The 22,203-nt window shown below is 36.8% G+C and overlaps 1 long non-coding RNA gene across 14 annotated transcripts; it reads left to right on the top strand.

Annotated features, from left to right (window-relative positions):
- The first annotated feature begins 610 nt into the window (after positions 1-610).
- LOC121322760 lies at positions 611-19,502 on the top strand. Of its 14 annotated transcripts, none has more exons than XR_005951083.1 (9): positions 611-893; positions 5,414-5,598; positions 10,339-10,484; positions 15,286-15,458; positions 15,757-15,888; positions 16,256-17,839; positions 18,326-18,585; positions 18,870-18,949; positions 19,463-19,502. It is a non-coding gene; the product is annotated as an uncharacterized LOC121322760 (long non-coding RNA). The 14 variants fall into 14 exon arrangements; XR_005951087.1 differs by having other exon boundaries at positions 18,870-18,960; positions 19,463-19,501; XR_005951088.1 differs by lacking the exon at positions 19,463-19,502 and adding an exon at positions 19,141-19,176.
- Positions 19,503-22,203: the final 2,701 nt, after the last annotated feature.

Genomic DNA, 22,203 nt, shown 5'->3' with positions numbered 1-22,203 from the left:
CAGCATAGTTTGGTAAACATCTACTTGTCCTGGAATTTATCCAGTAAGGTCATAAGTGTCGATTCTCTACCTGCAGCAGTTTAAAACTATAGTGATGTCAATGTTCAGTCACATGCAATATATAACATGACTGGGATGTCCAAATATTTGTCATTTATAATTTGTTGTTGTTCATGTTTTTCTTATGGGCAGCCTGCAAATCCCAGTAACAGTGAAAATGCTAACCACGTGACGTTGTAAAATCCAATATAATGTGCTTCAAATCTAGTTAAATATGTATTGCATAAGTAGTTAATGCTACATACAAGAACGCTAGATGTGCAAAACATGTTCATCCGTTTTTTCACAAAGGTGTACACTGTTGTCTGTGATCATTATTTCTGTCTGTGCTTAACATGTTGTCAATGCTTTTGCTTTACATTGTTACATGCTTTTTAGCACTGTCATATTTCTAATTACGATACATTGTGGACCACTTCTTTTTCGGGTGATTTTTTATTATTATTATTATTATTTACTAGCTGACACAGATCCTGGTGTTTAGCCTTTATCAAGTCCCGCCCCAACGGCACTTGAAGCCGTCTGATAACCAAGTATTTTGGGGGTATGTTCGGATTTTGCTTCCCGAATGGGGGCGCGGTAACGCAGTCGTACTAGCAAAATCGGAAAGATCCCTGGTCATTCAGGAATACACTACTCTCTGTATTAGTTCATCTTTACCTCGGAATGAATTGACTCGCTTTTGTAACAGCTGTTTTTTTTGTTTGTTTTTTTTCCAGGCAAATTTTAATCTGTTTAGTTTGCCCAGTTCGAGTGAACGTGCGAGCTGTAGGATTACTGGCCGCTGTCTTGACTGCTGATGAAGCCTTTGGACTAAATTTCGGAAATATACAGTAAGTTTAGACGGCCTGCACAAAACAGGAACGTTGTTTATTGTTAATGCCTTTTTTTATATACTAACGTTTATCGACACCGCAGGGACGTTAAATTTAACTGCATGTCCTGCTCTCTTTTTTTCAGTGTAGTACGGAAAAGGTTAATTGTCACGTGTTTGACTCGAGTTTATGTTCTGCTTGTCTAGGATACAGCTGTAAAGAACATATACACGTTTTAACTTGTCTGCAGTAGTTTTGTGCGCCTAAGGCTGCATTAATGCTCCACTCAAGCGAGTAATCTGACCCAACTCCAGTGCGAACAATTTACATTCATTCACATATAACAGTGGACAAAAATACACACTGCGTTTGTTATTGTTTCGTCAATTTGTTAAATACAAAAGAGCCAGAATATAGCAGGAAACTTATAACAGGTTGCCAAGGTTCCTTCTGAGTCGTGCAGCTATATATAAAAAAATAGTACACTGAATATGGAATTCAGTTAATCCATTAAGAACCACATTTTCAAAGTAAAATACTAAACATTTTGTCTTGAAACTATAAACATAAATATGTTTTATTGAATTTATTCGAACCATGTCAATGGCACAGCATCACCACATCACTATGAACACATGTTCCAGCTGCTGCTTGCTTTAGTAGGATGTCATGAATAACACTTTAAAGCTCTGTTATAACTCGGGACGAAAACAGAAATTCATTTGTTTCAAATGGTGGTTTTGTTATACAGTAACATTTAACAGAAAACATCTCCTGTATTGCATTGTGAACTAAAACATGAAGCAGATTTTCGTATAGTGCTTTCCGATGTAATTCACAGCTTCATAGGCTTTCATACACCGGAGTGTAGATGGTATACTGTATTGTCTACATGAAAATCCAACTAACTGAAAAATAACATTGCCAAAAAAAAAGTGTCTCTATCATTAAAATACAAGTGGAAAATATAAAACAACACTAAAACGAAGTATTTCCACCACAATTATTTTGCCATTTTAACCCACTGAGTAAATACTCTGGGGGAAAAAAAACAAATAGGCCTACAGTATCGCATTGTCGAAAGACAGAATTGCAGGCATTTTCCAGTACTGTATTGTTTTGCATTTCTAGATCAGTAATTACAGTTTTTATCTGTGGTTTAGTCCCACTTTTGTCTTGGATCCATGCAGACTCTGACTCAGTATTTGGCTTATGCCTAATATAAAACCCAGTCAATTTCCTTTTCTATCAAGCCTTTGTGTGGCAAGTTCAGAACCCTGTCTGCTTCCTGTTACTAACAGACTAGGTTCTCAAATTCTCTTTCGTAATGCAGTAACTTGAATGTTAAATTCCATTTCACTAGAAAATGAAATTTCCCTCCTATCTTTCGGTCTGCCTTCCTGCTATGAGACATGTCTAACAGCCCACTGAGTTTGAATGGTTGTGATGCGATTAACTTGCGGTCATCAGGTTCCAGCACAGTCCATGGGGGGTGAGCTGTGGAACTCTGGTGATTGAAGCCCTGCACTGGTGTTTACTTAATGTATTGTAGTTGAACAAACAGGAAAAAAACAAAACATGCATACTAAAAAAAAAAGCCAAACCGCCAGACAATATTTATTTTCTTTTTTTCAATAAAAGGAAATCTTAACCGGTAGAAACATAAGAAATATAATTCTGTGCCTTCTGCATAAATCAATTATGACCATCTTAACTTTTAGATCATACTGATGGAGACTCTAAACTCATATAAATCTGAGCCTTTGCATATCTTAAGATTTATTGAATACTTTTTTTCTAGTTATATTAGTACACCCATTTTTCTTTTCTGTTCTTAAATATTATTAATATACAGTTGTAGTCAAAAGTTTACATACCCCAATGAAAATGTAGAATTACAAAGGTTATAATTCAAAAGTATTCATACCCTTTGATGCTATGATAGTATTGTCTACAAGGTGCTATACATTTCAGTATGATAATGCAGAACCCAATTCTAGAAAAGTCTGGAAAGTGCTGGATTGTAGGTGAACATTCTTAGAGAGTAGAAAATTGTTAGGCATGTGATGATTACTGCCGTTTCCAATAAGTCAGTATGGGAAATAGTAAAGATCTATCTGAAGACCTTAGGCAGAAAAATATTTATTTTCATAAAGCTGGAGAAGGATACAAGAAGATTTCCAAGCATTTGAGTATCCCAATTTCAACTGTTGTTTCTGTTGTCAAGAAGAACAAGACTCATGGTACTGTCACAACACTCCCTTAGTCTTGAAGGTTCTTTCACCAAGAACAGGTAGAAGAATTGTGAGGAAGGTTAATAATAATCTACCTTTGATCTATAAAGCCTGGAAATATTGAGTAACAAAAGTCTGGCTTTGGAGATAAAGGTTTTTCTGAGGTAAGAGAAATGCAGCCTACTTATCAGCATGTGTCTAGGCTGCACCTTGGAGCCAAATCTGTTTCTTTTTCCAGTAAGTCCATAATGTGATTTTGAATGGTTTGAATGGGCAGGTGACCGCAGGGGATGCTCAGTCAGTGGATTGTAAGCTAATTTGAAACTCCGATCCTGCCACTGTAAACTTAATGTATTAATAACTCGTATAACTTTTTTAAAAGTCTGATATTTTTCATTTAATTCTGTGATTTTCAAAACCTCTACATATCCCTGAGAATTTCCATACCTCACAGAGAGTTCCGGCTTGTTCTGCCTTCTGTGGAATGTTGACGTTGGTATCGTGTGTTCTTGTAAGGCTCTAGTTCATGTGTTTACCAGGAAGTTAATCTGTTGAATCATGCGTGGCAAAGTACTATGGGTGGGCAGGCTGCCACAAAGAAATCCGACTGCATTAAGTCATTCACAACACAGTACCTACCCGCTGTTTGTCTACTGTCAGAAAACATGTTTGGCAGTTGCATTCAAAGTCAACAAATCTATTCATTTTAAAATATTAAATATAGGAATGCATGGAGATACACTGATGAAAGATTTCAGCTGAATTCAGACATTCTGTGTCTGTTTGGTCTGATCAAAACAAATATCTTTTTCGTCCAAAACTAAGCTTTCTCCTGCCTTGAGATACTAAAACTACATCTGGAGAGCATGTTGTGCATTCAGATTCTTCCCTGATATTGGGAACCTGTATATCTAAATGTGCATGCTCTGTACTGCTCTGAATTACAACTTACCAGTTCATACTGATTGCCCGTGTCAGATTTTTGTTAAAATAATAAGTGCTTGGAAGTGGAACCGGCTTCGTATGCAGTAAACACAAAAAAACAAACCAAAAAAAAAACTGTCTACTCAATAAATAACTGTGCTGGTTCTACCAGTGACACTATTCCAGAACCTTAGAGAGTGTGTATTCCATTTCAGAGAATAAGGCATTTTGTGTAAAAGCAGTCTGCATCCATGCACAGTGTGCAGTGTTAGTCGAGACTGAATACTGGGCGGTCCAGGCTACCCCTCCCACAACTGTGCAGCATGAGGGACGAAAGAGGCCAGAGCACCCAGTGGACCAGCCCATCTGGCTAGATTTAGTGCATTAAAGCCCTAACTAAAATGGTGTCATTGGATCTTCTTTTCTGAATTTAGTTTTGCAGAACCAACCACACAATGCATATGGATTAAATTACGAACAAAATATATTTTGACATTTCTGAATGCTTTAGTTTCACACTCGGTGTAGGATGTTCATGCTACTTTTTTTATTGGTCAGTAAAAGTAGTAATGTAAGCCACTTATAAAAAAACAAAACAAAAGAAGCTCCTTGTGTTACCTTGATTTAACACATGGTCTTAATCAGAGCACAATGTCGGTAATCGGAGAAGGTATGTCTGGTATTTTCTGCTGCTTTTGTTCTGTCTTCACTAGCTGTACATAAAGCTTTCAAACAGCTTTTTTTATCGATGAAGTAAAACAAATAGAAAATAAGTTTGAGATTGAAGTGTACAGTACTGTATTCCCAGAAGAAATGCTTTTAAAAACCTGGCCTTGGCTTCTTGGTGATATCACATTAAAGGTCATGCACTACCTTTTTGTTGTTTTTCTCAGGGTTGGAAGCTGAGAGGTTATTTTTATTATAAGATTACTGATCACCTTGAGAACTATGATGATGCTTCCCAGGGCTATTACTGTAACTCTGCATTGGTGACTGTGGGAAACAGGTAGTACAACCACACTGGCTAATTCCAATAGCTGCCTCACAAAGCTCTAAGTTAATTTGGTTTCATCAGCTAATGTTTGCCTCAGTGGCTTTTAAAAAACCTTTTACCTTTTAATGACAAAACCAAATCCATTAAAAAAAATCCCATATGGGTTTCTTGGACCAGATGCATGATTTAATTCTGATTGTTTGTATTTACTAGGTCGTTTTATTGACTAATAGTTTCAAGAAAATGCCTATTTTGAAAAACAGTTGACAAATAAATCCAGCTGAATAAAAAAAATAATAAAAAAATCACGGTGCTTTCTGAAATACTACTAATAAAAAAAAACAGCGCTATAAAAATGTGATGATTGTGTGTGTTTCTTTTCTCAGGTTTGATCAAGATGTCATTAACAGCCTGATACAGAATGTCACAAATGGTGACAGGCTTTACTTTTGGATGGCTCTTTAGGACAGAACAGGAGAGTACAGAAACAGAACAGGAGAGTACCGCTGGCAAACACAGAAAGGATCCTTTCAGCTTGTTCACTATACAAATTGGAACAAATATCAGCCAGGTTGGCAGTCCTTGTGTATTTTCTACCACTGATTAATGATGTTGCATGCTCTATGCTACAGTGCGCACAGTCTCTTAGCTTTTTTTATGATTTTTTCATTGCTTTTCATACGCACAGCAAATTCCAGAGCTTGTTGGATCAAATTAGTTTTTATTATATTAAAAAAAAAAAAAAAAAAATTAATTGAAGAAATAAGATGGAAGAAATGGTACACAGAAATACCTGATTTGGTATGCTTTTCGGTTGAATAAAATCAGTTACAAAATAAAATAAATTTTATGCAGTATTTACTCATTTAGAAATTTCTTTAGGTTCTTGGTTACTTACATTTGCAGGCATTGTGGCCTCTTAAGGTTAGCCTGGCCATGCTACACATGCGCTCTGTTTAGCACACTTTTCTTTGTTCTTTAATGCTCTATCATGACATGAAGGCATTCCAGTATCACACCTTGATTAGAACAAACAAATACCAGATGATTGCCAAGGCCAGGCTTAGCCCCTAAGCCCCTTGTTCTATGAGCCCTTGGAGGCCAAAGCTAGCTTTTTCTGTAACCAAAAAAGAAAAAAAAAAATACAAACACAAAATAAATATACTGATATATTGATATATATATATATATATATATATATATATATATATATATATATATATATATATATATATATATATACACACATATATATATACACACACACATATACACTCTGCAAAACTACAAGATCATACTACATTTTGTGATCGTGTGAGGGGAGAGTGTATTAAATGGAATGTCTAGACAGTAATTTATGTGTACAGAAATAAAATAATTTATTTTTATTATCTATACACAACAAAATAATTAAATAACAAAAGAAAACAAAATGGTGGGAGGGAAGGAGTGCAGGGGTGAAATCCAAAACAAACCGTGATGACTCGTCTTTAATCGTCTTCGTTGCGAACCATACATAAACAAAAAAAGACAAAAGAAATGTTAGTGTTTTTTTTGTTTTAAAAATCCCGCTGCACCAACCTAGTCTCTCCCTCCACCCGTTACTCCTCCTATTTTACTTTCGGACCAACCCCGAACACAGTAGTACGTTCCCTTTAGTATGTAATGTCCCGCCTCTGTAGTCAGTGGAACACCAATCCCCAACTGACAACTGTCCTTATCCTTCACTTGACTCTAGTGGCTGGAATTTACATACTCGTACTTCCGCCCCTCACCAAGGTGCCGCCCCTCAAAAGATGACTTTTGCCATGGTCACGAGATCTTGGTAAGGGAAGTCCCGAGTTGGTTTGATGCCATCTACTGTCGGGAGGCTGAAACACAGACCGAAATCCCTTTGATTCATCACAGATGGGAATAAGCTATTCAGCCCATCACAGCCCACAATTTTCCTGTAAACTAAGTCATGTTGGGCTTCACTAAGTATCTGCCTCAGGAGAACTGCTTATCAAGACATGAATCCTCACATCTGTAGCTCTGCTGTCTTGGCTTCGACTCAACGGGTTAGACTGATGCATGCATCTTTATGTGTGTGTGTGCACCGTAGACGGTAAGTCTATGGCAATAATGTACTGTATTTCAGAGATAAAACTCGTCAGGCAGATGAATGGTGTGAGGATAAATGAGGTTCTACTGTGTGTGTGTGCGTGTGTGTTACAGTTCATGTGTAAAATCAGTAAATCTATACATTAACTGGTATGTTTGTAGATTTACCAGATCAGCAGTCAGTGTATAAAATAACCGGAATATGTGTAGATTTACCATCTCAGCGGTCAGTGTATAAATAACTAAGGAGATGGTAGTTAATGCTACAGCGTTTGAGGTGAATTCGGAAATAAAGTAATGTCAGGAAACTTAATGGCAAAAAACTTTTTTTTTTAAAGATTTCTGTAAGATTCCTTGCATTTATTATTATTATTATTATTATTATTATTATTATTATTATTATTATTATTATTATTTAATATTTCTAACTATTTAACCCCCCTTGTCTTTCTTTATGTAAAAAATATGCACTTTCTCGATTTTATTTTTGATTAAAATTTACCATAGGGCAAATATTAGGTATGATAGTAATGACATCTGTTCAGCAAAACTCATGCCTCTACTAAGTGTGATTTAGTATTCAGTTGAACTAATTTAGAAAAAAGCATAACATAAGTGCACGCAGGTTTTGCATTTCAGTGAGAATCATAGGTAGTACTACGTCATTCTGCCGGCAAAACATTATTTTGTATTGTGAATTATTGCCAGACAGTGATCATGGATGTAAGTAAAAGAGTTCATTTACTACTATCTCTTTAGTTATTTTATACATTGACCACTGAGCTGGTAAATCTACACATTTACCGGTTAATCTGTAGATTTACTGATTTTACACATGAATCGTAACACGCGCGCAAACACACACACACACACATACTGTATATATGTATACTGAACATCAAAAGAAACTGATCACTATTATAACACATTTCTTTTCGATATTTATTAAGGAATATAAATTATGGACATTGACGAAATGTTTTAGTTTCTTTTTATTCACTCGATCATTCATCCTTGACCATGACACTTGAGTGACCAAGACTGAAGCATATGCACTTAATCACCTAATTAGTGAGACAGTTGATTGGACACTGGATATGGAGTGATTTCAGCTGTTGAATTGCAAGCTTGAATAAAAGCAATAAAGAAAATCACAGAAAAAAGACCAATGTGCCACATCTGTTGAGAGCAGCGCCTTCGTGCAATCAGCGTACTGAGGCTTGCCGTCTTAGGTGCTCACAGCCAGCAATTTCAAACCTGGCGAGACGGTATAACCAGACAAACTCTGTCAATGACTGGCCACGGACTCGGAGACCAAGAGTCACAATAAGGCTGTCATATCTACACACACACATACAATAAGTAAATATACATGGGTAAAAATAAATAAGTTGTATATATATACTTTTTTGTTTGGTTGCAGGTTGTTTCTTCATTTATAGAGGACAGACATAAAGAAGATGATCAAAGAAACTGTTCAGCTTATAGAGCTGGTAATATGATAATACCGCTATGATGTGATGCAAAACTTGAGTGGATCTGTTTCCCAGTGCATAGTAAAAGCCATGTGTGTGTAGTTCGAATCCCACTCACATCCTGTGGAGGACCTCGTGTGGGGACATGAGTTGGCCTGGGATGGCAGGGTTAGGGAGGAAAGTGTTCTGGGGCAAGTTCACCTCATTGAACTTCAGCAACAACTACCGCTCAAAGCCAAAAGCCAACAAAGACCAATTAACAAATTGAGTATTCTAATGTATATCTGTGCTCGTATTCATTTATTTTTCAGCAAATGACACTAAAATTACTTAATTAGTAGTTCTGAGGGAAGTCTTTCAGTACACAGTGCTGAATGAGTAAATTACATCAATTGGCTTGGCAGTCAACATTTACTCACCAGGTGGCACAGTCTGTTGAATAAAAATCCAGTTGTGTTTATTTTGGCTGGTTCAGAGGGTTATACTGGTATACCGAATGTAAATAAACCTTTTTTTTTTTTTTTTTTTTTAACCCTTTAGCCACACCACTTGCATAACCTGAGTTTGTGGTTAGAGCATAGTTACAACATACTCCTATTAGTAGAAATAAAAAATGTGGATATGCAAACACTGATCTTAAATCTGTGCTTCCTAAGATGCTTTTTTTGAACAGTAATATCTTCCACTGCCAAACAATTTGTAGTGATTTATTACATATTACAGAAACAAAGTGGATTTCCAGTTACACTGTCACCTTATGCATAAAAAATACACATCTGTCAGTATTTCATACAGCAACAATACAATCCTGGGAATAAATTCTGCTGGGGTGTGCAACACCCCCAGGCTATTAAGACTCTCTGAAGTGGGAACTGCAATACACATGGTTATGCGCTTCCTCCCCCCACTTCATTTCAGGCTGCTTAACTGCTGGAGATGGGCAGTACCAGATGGTAGGTTCATCTTAATTGGGACTTGTTGCTTAATTAAAATTTTCTACAAGAACAATTACAGTTTTTACATGTAGAGACAATGGACCACACGTTACGCCACAAAGAAACATTGCGCTTGAGCTGCAGGTGTGGATATATTGAGTTTTAAGAATCGGAAGCCTCATAGTAACTTACACATTTGGAGTAATAAGGTTAAAATCCTAAAAACCTGATTTTAGAGTTTTTTCTAGGTGGTACCTAGACTAAGATAAATGCACATTGCAGATTCTCAAGTTATTATTTTGCTTTGCAGTTATCTCAAAACAAAGTAGTGGTGGATTGTATTGTTTGCAGAATACAGCAACACAGAACTTAGGTAAGGATATGCACATCACTCATAATTGTGTGGGGCAGTTTCCAACAAACTGATTTAGATTTGTAAATTCAGCTGGATGGGTGGATCAGCCGTTGATTACGAGAATGGGAAGGAACAAATTCAAGACGCTCAGAAGTGAAGAATGAAAGATGTGTCTCTGTCATCACAGACAGGTACAGGCTGCGGTGTATTAATCACTGCTAAAAAGGCATGTGTTGTCAGTATTGATCAGAATACAAATGCATTGCACATCATATACCTTTTTATTCAGTGTCTGCAAAAATATACTTAAAAATCACTATAAAATAAGTAGTTGCTAACCGAAAATCAGTGAGATGTCACTCACAAAAGTTACCCAGTTAAGTTTTTGCTACTTTAATCTTACATTTAGAAGGTAATCTAATGAAGACATATTTTGTGTTTAGTATTTACAGGCAGATGGTCTGAGGGCAAATGCAATGGTCGTCATCCTTACATCTGTGAGCGTAAAACAGTTTCTGTTGTTGCAATTCCAAGAGAACCTCACCTCAAAGGAGGCTGTCCAGAACGATGGCTCTATTTTGGACACAAGGTAAGACCTACTTTCCAATTCAGTCTAGTCATGCATTTCACACTAAGAACATACATTTTGATAAGTTCCATCTTGTCCTTTACTGTCACTCACACTTTAATTTGATGAAACCTGAATATTAATCTGGCTGGTGTTATTTTAGAATGGGCAATCTCTGAGTGCTACATGCATCTCTTGCAAATGTATGTACAAAACATGAGTGTAGAATTTTATGAAAATCTATCAATAATCTTGAAAAACTGCATATTAAAGAAAGACCCAAGAGAGTATAATAAGTAAATTCACTGGGCCCCAAACCCCCATAAACAGCTGCAACAGGAGACACCTGAGTTTCTTAGAATAATGTATGTTTACAGTTACATAAGAGCATGGTGGTGTTTAAATTAGTTATGCCCAGACTTTCTGCAAATCGTATGAAGGATCATTTGTTTCAGATGAAAATGAAAGGGAGCAAGGTACTCTATCATGTTCTAAATCACTGTTTCTTACCTGCACTGTGATTACAACTACTGTTTATTATTTAAAGTACAAACTGCCAAGGATATTGGTCTGTTTAAATAATGCTTTGCTTTTGATTACACCATATGTCCAAAGTTATAAGAATGTTTGCCTTTCAACAAAAGGGCTTAGTCACTTTGTATTCGCTTTTACTAGCTTCTCCCTTGTTTCAAATAATAATTAGTTATGTAAGAATTTTAAGATACTGCAGTGTACTCTATTAAGCATTTCACATGCTCATTTAAATGCATTTATTTTGTCAGCAATACTTTGCTATATACCATGAGAAGTGTCTGGAGAATGGGTATGGATTTATGTGTCAAAAACAACAGGGTAAGCTAGAATGCTTTGGGTTCAATATTGCTAATGTTTTCTTGACCAGACATTTATCCAGTAGTACTATTGTACCTTTTAAAGCTTGACTTTACATTCATAATCTGGAATTTTGATATCTGAAATTGTGAATTACTGTGGAATGTTTATTTTTTCTGTTTGTACTATCTTTTTTTAATTAATTGTTTTAACAGACCCATCTAAGCCTCTGTCACATCAATTGTTTTTTCATCCTCTTCCTAATACCATTGAATACGGGAACTGCAGTTACAGAATTATTCATGGGAACATGACCTGTTATGAAGCCCTGAATAAATGCTTAGAAAATGAAACTGAACTGATGAGTTCCACCAGGCTTTCCTTACAGTTGTTGAGAATAGATTGGTCAACACACACTTGATTTGACTTAATATCCAAGATGTATGTATACTGCACATTTAAAATGCAGCTTAACTGCATATTCCAAAAGGACATATAACTAACAGAAGCATAACACAACACAAGAATCAGGGTTACCAGCTGACTCCAGAATTTACAGACTCTTTAAGCCAGGTCAGGTCTTTAACTCGCCCCTCGAACCACAAATGAATTAATTTTATTGCGCATGTAACGTGGGTGTAGATTGCATGAGCTGCTGCTAAAGGAATGTAATTGTTTTGCTAACTATTACTAACAGCACACAGTACATTCCATCAGTAAGACCTATAGAGCTTGCTGATTTGCTGTATTTGTCCGATTGGGCCGGAATTGTGCAAAGCTGAAATAAGTATTACATTAATAGAAACTTAACTCCAAGGTTAAACGAGAAAGAGTACGGGTGGGTGCATATTTCTCTAACGACGGAATTGCACTATTTTGATACATACTGTTTATCATTTAACATTTCAAGCAATATTATTTTAATACATGTTATGATGCTGTCCGGATAGAATTGCCATTGCAATTAAACAATTGAACACATATGTTGAAGCCGCTCACACAATTCACACCCTGTGGCAGAGCAGAGCTGTGCCCTTTATGAATTGGCAGGGATGGGGTTAAATTCCCCTACCTGCCTGGGTTTATTGTGTTCAGGTGGCTGGGGTTGATTAGCATAAATAATGATCAATCAGCGCCCAGCCACCTGACATAAAAGGAGGCCTCTGCTTCCCATTAAGAGGAGGGAGTTGAGGAAGCAGGTTGGTGTTTGGTGGGTGGTTTTCTGAAATTTTTCTAAATCTGGTGCAGGCATTGCCCAGCCTGGAAATCTTTATTTTTGTAAGTTTTGCTTTTTGTGTCTTTCTTTTTGTGTTTAAATCCCTTTGTTTTGGCCCTTGTGCCCTTTTATTTTGTGTTTATTTATAATTAAAACATTATATTTATATATATATATAATATATATATATATATATATATATATATATATATATTTACAATATTTTTTTGAACTGCAGTCTGTCTCTGGGCCTCTATCCACTCGCCAGCCTGTCACACACCTAGTTGTTGATTTAACATCAATTCATTTGTGGTTTAGTGGAGAGGTGAAAAATCTGCCCTGGCTTGAAGTGTCTGTAAATTCTGGAGTCAGTTGGTAAGAATGATAAAAATGCGAAACTTCCATAGGGGAGTGTGGCAAAGTGGTTGATTGTGTGCAGGTGATTAAAGAACAGACAGACAATTGTAATCCAGGTGAAAAGGTTTGTTTTATGTATTTTTATGTCTGTTTATGTGTTGCCCTGCAAATAAGTCCTGTTGTTATTATACACCCACACAAAACACTTACACAAGTCCGTGAATTAGTGCTATTTGTGCAAATACAGTATTATTTGTGATACAAGCACAGTGCTGTGTTTGTGCTGGCCACAGCTCCGGGACGTGTTAGCTGTCTAGTGATAACACATAACAAATAGACAGAACAAAACAAACACTCATGATTATCCAACAACAATACAGGTCCTTCTGGGTCACTTAATACCAACCAAAGCGAAGGAACAGATTACGACTCTCCGTTCCCTTTTATGCTGTCAAACAGGACCCCTTGGTAAACGAGCGCAACAGCCTCTCCAATCTGCGGCTGCCACGTTGTTTCCCTTCCGGGTCAATGTGTTATTACAACGGAGTCTGGCCGCCTTCCAGACTGGCTGACTTCCCAAACTGGGAAAGAACTGTCAGACCAACATGTCCAAAGAACTCTGTTCTCACTGCTTAGCACCCCTACAGGTCGGGAGGGAGATTTACAACCAAGATTCATTGTATTTCTATTACAGGGACCCCTTTCCCTGACTCGTAAGAAACCCTTAACTGGGATCAGAAAGGGGAACAAGAGGGTAGAAACTTAAACAATGCATTTATTTGATTGTTTTAGATTAGTGAGCATGTACACAGAAAACTGTAATCTTTTGTTATTAATTAGAGCAACTGTTGAGGGTCATTTTCAACCACTTTATTATACTCGTTTGTTTCCAACGTTCTTACATTCCTGTGATAAAAACAAGTTGCTCCTGTTTTGTTTTCATTTGTATCTTAAACAAAGGGCAAAGGTCACTGTTTCATTTTGAATACAGCTCATTTTTATTGTGAGAGCACAAGCTTTTCTTGAACTAAAGAAGTGTTTGTTTTAATGCACAGTGTTTGTAGAAGGATATACAATATATAACCATGTTCACGACAAAACTAAGATCTAACCTAAGCACATAATAATCAGCTATTTTATGTGTCATGTTTAAGGCTTGGGCAATGTCTAATTTTTTATTATCTGTGTATCGTTCTCCTTTCCTTATTCGTGCTGATTTCTATCAGTTGGGAGTCAAAAGCAAAATCCAAAAAAAAAAAAAAAAAAAAAGTTGTTTAAATCCATAAAAAGTCAGAGTAACAACTAATCAAGAGAAAAAACAAACTAATTTTTTAAAAAAGTTATCACTGTCCACAGCAGTAGTAACAAGAGGAACGTGATAGTGTCCACATTTTATTCTAATTTAAGTGATGACTGGCACTTGGTTACAATCTGCCCAGCATTACTGAATACCTGTTCACTGGGGAGTGACGTTGCCGGGATGCTTAATACTTCTGAACAAAGATACTTTTGTAATGATCTTAGTTGTTTGTCTTCATTTTTACTCCAGGGTAGTTCAGATGAATAAATGCAGTTTTGTAGGGTGCCATCTCATTAAATGGTCACGCAGATTAGTTGTGTTACCAGAGTATCCCAAACATTACTTTCTTAAATTTACTTTCTTGCCGTCTTACTTTAGAAAATAACTGCCAAACCATTGGAAGGCATTGTAGCTCGGGTAATACAGTATTTGTAATTCTAGCGCAACACTCTTAACTTGCTCTGTTACTTTGAAGACTCCTGCACAGATGCAATCCCATCAGTAAACGCTCACAGGGGACGGGGCAGGGGGGAGAAGCCTTGAGCTCAATCAAGCTGTGCGCTTAATGCAAAAAATAATTGCTGATTCCAAATTTAATAAAAAATGAATAAAAAACTTTACTTTGCGTAAGCCCTTTAAACAAAAACAATGCACAAGCTTGACAGTCAATAGTTAGATAGAAACACCTCAGCCTTAGTCATGTTACTTCAGACAAGTACAAAGAAGTGAAGATCCATCATAATGCATCACGCTCTGTAGTTCTTCTTTAGTTTGATTTATTGTGATGCCACTACTTTGGCAGATGTGAACCATGTCTTGTTTTTAAGTATTTAACAGTCTATGATTTTTTTTTTGTTTTAAGTCATTCGAGAGCGGGAAATTCTTCTGTGAACTAAAACAAAGATTTCATTATTCTAAATTTTAATTGTAGGTAAAAGTGAAGTGCAGGAAAACATATGTAGTGAAAGCATGGTATGGTAAAGTATTATAAAAGCCATGTTAAAGCAGAGTACACTGGAAAAGTGAGCTCAACTGCAAATGAATGTGGTTTGGTTCAATAAGATTTGTGGCAAGTGTACTTACTGTTTATTTTGTTGTATTTGTTTAATGTTAAACAGCAGGATGGAATTAACTGTCAATGGTCAGATGGCAGTGATGCCTTTTTTACTCACTGGGTTGATGCCGATGGAATACATGTACTTGGTGATTGTGTAGATGGACATGAATGGTAACTGGAAAAGCACTGACTGTGAAACACCACTCCAAGGGGCTGTGTGCCATGTGTCTCGTGGTAAGTTAGACGTTTCTAACTAATCGCAAAGCTTGCCAGCCAGTGGTCATGAACGGATGGATACCCTTGTATAGGTTATTGCTAAATACATGTTCAGTTTGTGTCTACTATGGGCTCAAATAAAATAATAAACACTTCTTCTTCTTCTTGGTTTTTGTTAATGTAACTGTTGTTATGAAGACTGGTTTTCAGCAGTGTAACAAAAAGTTAATAGTGATATAATATTGTTCCTACAGTATTGGTCATTAATTTTTATATAAAAACAGTATCGCTAACTCCTTTTTGTCTCTCTTTACAGAAAGGAAACCAATTTCGTACAAAATGGAATGTCCAAAAACATGGTTAAAGTTTCAAAGCAGTTGCTACAGTTTCCAGCCTGTTATAAGGAGGCTGGATTTGGAAGAATCGCGTGAATATTGCAAACTGAAAAGTAACGTACTGCAGTCCCAGATGCTTGTGAAAGGCCCTGTTTTACAGAATAACACAATGAATAATAAAATAAAGCACTTCTGGAAAATGCTGTCATCTGCATTACTTCTGTTGTTAGATCGCCCTCTCCTGGAACACATAAAAAGCTTTTCTTTTTTAACCATACATTATAGACAAAGAGAAGGAGAAGTGATACCTTTATTGGACCAACTAAATAATAATTATTCACAAGCTTTCAAGACCTCAAAGATCTCAGGTGAAAGTAAGAAAGAGAGATTGATGTTTACCAGGGAAAGCTTTGTTTCTATTCACAAAACAACTTTACCTTTTGAATTGAACTTTTTGTAATGTATTGTTTTACTTTCCAGCAAACATGTATTGACGACTGAAGAGGAAGAATAGCACAGATTTGTTTTAGAGGAACTACAATCCTTTGGACCTTCCCGTCAGACTATTTGGCTTGGCATCATATTTAGCACTGACAGTAAGCACAAATATCTATAGGTGTGTGTACCATAGATTGCAAAGCAATACTGAATGCTTAAAATAAATAAATAAATCTCATCTATAATGGACTTGTTGCGGAACTGAACAGCGTTTTTGGCAGAAATCGCCCAACCTCATTAATTATGAATACACAGAACTGTGTAGTCCCTTCCTGAGGCAGTTTGACTCTGAGTATTAGTAATTCACTTACAAACAGGATTCAGGATTACAGAAATGTTTTGTTCAATTAAGCAGCATATAGTAGATTCAGTACATGAATAAGCATACTAAAAAGAAGCCAGTTTGTAGGTAGAGGAAAGCATACCTCTGGAACAGTCTATTAACATACAGTGCTGTGTTATTGCAAATAAATCCCAGCAAAATAAAGTGTAGTAATGAACTGTCCTACACTGCTTTTAAAACAATAAAAAAAAAAAACATTAAGATCATATACATTACATACAATAAAGAAAACTTGTTCTTGCCATAGGGTCAGGTTAGCCTCTACACAGCAGCCACCATCTTTTACCTTAGACATGTCCTTTGACCTCTCTCACTGAATTAACAACATATGTGAACATATATAATTTTTTTTACCTATGTATTATAAAGCTTTTGTATCTACATTGTTCAAATATATTTAAATCAAAATGCAACACAATTGCAAACAAAATAAACAATTACGAAAAAGGGGGGTGTCAATTTGTAACTGAAACTTTTTGCAAAATTCAATTTTTGCTTTCTCTAGCACAGTATGTTGCCTTTTACACAGACTCATTTAAATAGCTCCACTAACTTTATGCACAACAATTAGGAAGTCACTAAATATTGCTGGGTTCTGTTGAAGATTCATGTGTTTTTTTTTTGTTTTTTTTTTAAACCTTTCTAATTTTCTTCTATCCTAGAGGACACATTGGAGTGGTTTGACAGCTCACCTATTAAGTATTTGAACTGGTTTCTCAAAGCACCACATATGGATCCTCTTACTATTGATAGCTGCGTTTCAATGAGGTCTTCAGATGGCAGCTGGCATTTGTCTCACTGTGATAAAAAGCTAGGATTAATTTGTAAAATTGTATGGAGGTAGGCTTTACCTGTGACTGAAACATACATTATGTTTATAACTTTGTTACTGGTATGTTTATAATGAGACAGCAGCTGTTTGTCTTTTGCTGTTGTAGGTATCAGAAGAGAAACTAGCTGCTGATATTTTGCTAGTAGAGCTGTCAGATTAGTAAAAACTGCTGGTTCAGTATGTTCCCATAGTGCTGTTTTTGCCAGAGTTCAGCACTAAACAGAAAGCATGGCAATGGAAATATACAGGCCATTTATTTCACTCTGCTGAATCATGAATAGGTAATAGACTCAAAGCATTTTACTCAAATTCAAAAACTGGTTTACATATAAAATTATATTTTTTGTTTTGTCAGACGTAAGTAGCGATGTAGAGGTGGAACCCATCTGAGGTAAGTGTCTATTAAAAACATTTAATTAAAACTGTTTATTACGGCTTGATTTGCCAGCAGATTCTGATTCTGAACTTGAGAATGTTGTTTCTGTGGTGGTTGTTTCTACTGTGGTTTCAGGGTTTAAAACTTTACATGGACCACAAGCTAAATCTGAGCAGACCTAAAGTTTTTAGTTCATGAACTCTGTATGCATGTATTCATCGGCTTATAAAAAAATATATTCTCTTCCTATCCCAGTTCTCTATAAAATACACACATTGTAAAATATGTTGGTTGCAATACGATATAGATGTAAATTTCTAATTTATTGTGATAGCATTATTACATGACTCCTTTATGATGCCTGTTTCAGCGTCTCATCAAAGAATGATACCGGTTTCTGTCTCGGTGGCTGTTGTGATTTTTGCTGTGCTGGTGATATCTCTTTGGTGTCTGTATAAAAGGAATCCAGCAAACTTAAGACAGTTTTTATCTTTTGGAAAGGTGTACTACAGACTAACAAGTTTGGAGGCTGCGGATTCAGAAGGAAATATTCTTATTACATATCTTGATGTGAATACTGTATTTTAAAATCTCCTTGAGCAGTAATGAAATTGCGATCTGTTAAGCGAACTGTGTCACAGCAGATAGCAGGATCAAGCAGGGCAGTGTGGTTGCATGTTGCATTTGAGGAGCCAATCATCAAAAAGCATAGATCCTGATCTGCACAATCCTGGAAGAACAGCTGAGAACCAAAGAAACAGGTATTAATAATGTGGAAGATATTCATTTAATACTGCGTAAGCACAGAAAGGCTAAAAGCTGATAGCATCTGAAATCAAGTTTTCAATTGAAAAAAGGGTCCAGTTTTATTCTTATTGTCTTCTAACACTGAATACATTAGGTTATTGCCATAACCCTGGTTCCCTGAAAAGAATGACAACGATTACCCATTCTGTAATGGTTGTGATTCCACTTGAAAGGGAAATCAGAGGCCTCATTGTAACAAACAAGTAAATGTACGTGTCTTGCACTCCACCATTTACAGAAATGCAGGACTAGGCCGCCAGAGCAGCCATTCTCAATTTGATGACAGGACAAGCAGAAGTTCAGAATTGTTATACAAATGTAAGCAAGAGGTTTGTTAATTTTTTTATATAAAGTGGTGCTGCATCAATGAAGTATTGTTAGCACTGTAACTTTAGCAAGCTATAGATTATGTTCCCCATGGTTTAACCCTTAAGAATGGACACAATATACACAAACCCTGTGTGACGGAGAGCGAATGAATCCGAATCAAAAATCTCCCTCTCGACCAGTGAGGGCACTGTACAACAGGAGCTGCGGGCTTCCTACTGAATGGCTGGGCAGTTCATCCTGGGGACAGTCGGGAGCCGGCCATTCAGGAAGAGGGCGGCGTTACGGTACCTGGAGTCATCGGCCTAGTACGGTGAGCGAAGTTTCAGTCATGAATTGGAGGAGACGTGATTGAACTAGCTATCGGAGGGGGCGGGGCTTAGGGTACTTTAGGGGGACGTGACGCCGTAATCGTCTCCTTTGTTGTGGTTAATGGGAGGAGACAAGGACGGAATCTTGAATGAAGTGTGGGTTCATTGAGGAGTATTGTGTTTGTTTTGCCAGACGGCTGATACGAAGCTGGAGCTGCAGCGAGAAGCCTGGACCTGAACGCGCACGAGCACCAGCACTCAGAGCACAGCACCTGCACCAGAGCACCCAGTTTGGAGACGTGTTTTTGTGTTTATTATTTCGGGACTGCAACCCCTTTGTTTTGTAGCTGGTAATACCCATTGCTGGGTAGAACCAGCTTTATTATTTTGGGTCCAGTTTTCACTGGCAATACCCATTGCTGGGTAGAGCCAGCTTTATTATTTGAAACCCGGTTTAAAAAGGGCATTAAAAGAAACCTGACCGGTAGACTTTGTGTTTGTCCTTTGTTGGAGCACCTCAACTCACCTATACACCGGAGCACCACAAACCACTCTGCCACACCCTGCTATTGTTGACTCCTTAGATTAACAGTGTGGGGTCTGACAGGTAACCTTTTATTTGCTGCCTCTTAACCTAATGACCAAAATCCTAAAGAAACAGCACTCAGTCAGGCTGAGGTATCGAGTCTGGCAACCAACCCCCCCCCCCCCCCCCCCCCCCCCCCCCCCCCCCCAACATCGCTCTCCAGCTGACAGCCCAGCAGGTATTCTTGAATAAGACCGAGTCTGTTGACAAGTTTTTTCATATCCTATATTTGCCCTAGTGCTGCTTAGGGATTTATATACTTTTATTTATATATTATTTTTCTTATGATACATGGAAAAACTAGCCATATTACCAGTTCTGATATTTTATAGGCTCTTTCTGGTGTGATGTGTTAATATTGGTATGTTCTGTAAGATGTGGTTAATCATAATAAGCACCAAAATATGCAATAAATACACCTGATAGAGAAGTAAATGACTGTTTGTCACTATGTTGAAGTCACAGTTGTCTCTACCGTCTATGATATGTTAATAGATTTTACAAATAAAACAATGCCTGGGTTATTTCTACTAGTCAGATCATTCTATGATAATCTTGAGTTCCCTGTGCTGAATATCATAGAATGTAGGTATGTTGTGTTTGAGTGCCCAGCAGTTGGCAAAGATGACATCAAAACTGGGCACTCAACACAATATACAGCCCCTGCATGATTTATTATTCCTTCTCACCTGCAGTACAGTAAACACAAAACAGGCTGTGCAGTTTGATAGAAGAAATGGAACCAATAGCAGCACCATTCTACCAGCAAAGGACTGGCTGTACATCCCTGTGTACATACATACAGTTGTAGTCAAAAGTTTACATACCCCAATGCAAATTTAGAATGTCTAGAAATCTGTCGAAAACAAAGAATCTTAGGAAAAAATTTTTGTAGCAAAAGTTTAGTTTTTTGGGGGGAAAAAAAGTTACTAGAAATAGATGTCTACAATTGCTTATTTCAGCAAAAATGGTAATTGAAAAGTATTCAAATCCTGACAAGGAAAATTAAATGAATAGCTAGTTGAGGCACCTTTAGCAATAATAACCTTAAATGATTAGGATATTTGTCAATTAGCTTTTGGCATGATTCTTTAGTGTTTTTTTGACCATTCTTCAATGCAAAATTGTCCCAGTTCATTCAAATTCTTAGGACTTCTCTTGTGCACATCCTTTTTCAACTCCTTCCAAAGATTCTCAATCATGATGGGGACTTTGACTAAGTCATTCCAGATCCTTGATTTTATTCTTCTTTAACCATTCTGAAGTAGATTTTTATGTGTGCTTTGGATCGTTGTTGTGTTGGAAAGTTCAGTTGCGCTTTAAATCAAGTTTTGTAGTGGAGCGCTTCAGATGATTGGACAGTATTTTTTTTGTGTGCTGTGGAATCCATTTTACCATGTATTGGAACTAAATTTCCTGTGCCATTAGAGGAAAAACAGCCCCATAGAAGGATATTACCACCTCCATGCTTGACATTAGGTATGGTGTTCTTTTCTTTGTATGCCTCACCAGACTTTTTCCAAACATAAGACTATCAGTGCGACCAAATAGTTACATTTTTGTTTCATCACTCTAATAAACCTTTTGCCAGAATTCATATCCATCATTCAAATGCCGTTTTGCAAACTTTAAGCCATTGTCCTTGTGATGTTTTCCTAAGAGTGGCTTTTTTCTTGGCCTGCGATCATTGAGACCTTCACCATGCAATACTCAGCCTATGCTTGAAATGGAAACCCCATTCCCACCTGCAGCCAATTCACTTTGAATATCTTTGGCAGTCAATCTCAGATTGTTATTAACCTTCCTCACAATTCTTCTACTTGTTCTTGGTGAAGACTGAGGGAGTGTTGTGACAGTAACAGGAGGTCTTGTACTTCTTGATAAAATAAACAATAGTTGAAATTGGGATAGTCAAATGGTTGGAAATCTTGTTGAAATTTTGATAAATTCGTAACACATTGTAGACAATATTATCATAGCATCAAAGGGTATGAATATGTTTATATCGAAAAAAAAATGCTGAAATAAATAATTGTAGGCATCTATTTCTTGTAACTTTTTTTTTCCTCATTCACAAAAGCAAAACTTTTGCTGCAAAAGGTTTTTCCTAAAAATTCTGTTATCGAGAAATGTCTACAAATTATAAAGTTCCATTGTGGTATGTAAACTTTTGACTACAACTGTTATCAAGTATATCATAGTCTGGGGGTTTGTGGAGGAGGTTTCTCTCATTTGCCGAGTGTATGTCACATTTCACTTTAGAGAACTGCTTATCTAATTATGATAAAACTGAAAAGGACATTCTGAGATCATTAAGCGTACCTGATTTGTGGGCTTCTGTTTGCTTG

Source organism: Polyodon spathula, chromosome 11 (assembly GCF_017654505.1).
Source record: "Polyodon spathula isolate WHYD16114869_AA chromosome 11, ASM1765450v1, whole genome shotgun sequence".
NCBI classification, from domain to species: Eukaryota; Metazoa; Chordata; class Actinopteri; order Acipenseriformes; family Polyodontidae; genus Polyodon; species Polyodon spathula.
This window is presented reverse-complemented; position numbering and strand designations above follow the sequence as displayed.